Source organism: Cynara cardunculus, unplaced genomic scaffold (genome assembly GCF_001531365.2).
Source record: "Cynara cardunculus var. scolymus isolate 2C unplaced genomic scaffold, CcrdV1 Un_Scaffold_4869, whole genome shotgun sequence".
Classification (NCBI taxonomy): domain Eukaryota; kingdom Viridiplantae; phylum Streptophyta; class Magnoliopsida; order Asterales; family Asteraceae; genus Cynara; species Cynara cardunculus.
In genome coordinates, this window is record NW_020202115.1 from 39,649 (window position 1) to 40,559 (window position 911).

The window sequence follows — 911 nt, forward strand, 5'->3', positions numbered from 1 at the left end:
TTAAAGACAATAAATTAAAGACAAGAAATTAAAGACATAAATTTAAAGACAATAAATTAAAGACATCAAATTAAAAGCATTAATTACTAATTATATAAGAGAGCAATATCTACTAGTTGGTACCAAAGATGGTGTTTTGGGCACAAGTTACCCCAAGATGGCACACCCAAAATGGCTCTCCCAAGCCTCTTTATATAGGGGAGAGGGAGGGAGGAAGGCCATACCCAATCATTACAAATTGGGCAAATGTCCATGATCATGAAGAGAGCATTCATTTGTTCACACAAAACAACAACAAAAAAATGCTGCTGGTTGACATTTCTTTGAAAATTCGGAAGACCAAGACAGTGGGCACAAACTTCCCACTGTCTACTCAAAAACACCAGAATTTTCCTTTATTATTTTTTTTTCTTTTTCTCCATTCTTGCTTTCAAATTCAAATATTTACAGACTGTTGAAAATCHTTTTCAAAAATTACTGGGTTGGACCGATCATTCCCTCCGGGAGGAAATGCTTTATCCGCTGCCCGTTAACTTTGAAAGTGCTATTATCTTGCGGATTCAAAAGATCTACCGTTCCGAATTTTCCCACATTGACAATGGTGAATGGTCCAGACCATCTCGACTTAAGTTTTCAGGAAAAAAGTTTTAGTCGAGAATTAAAAAGAAGAACTTTTTGACCATTTTCGAAAATTCGGTGATTTATCCTACGATCATGCCAAAAAAAAAAAATTCCTTGTAGAGTTTAGCATTCTCGTAGGCGTGAAATCGCCATTCTTCCAACTGATTAAGTTGGAGTTTTCTTTTTGCTCCCGCCGAATTTGCGTCCAAATTAAATTCTTTTATTGCCCAAAAAGCTTTATATTCTAATTCGAGCGGGAGGTGACATGCTTTTCCAAAAACTAACTGGTA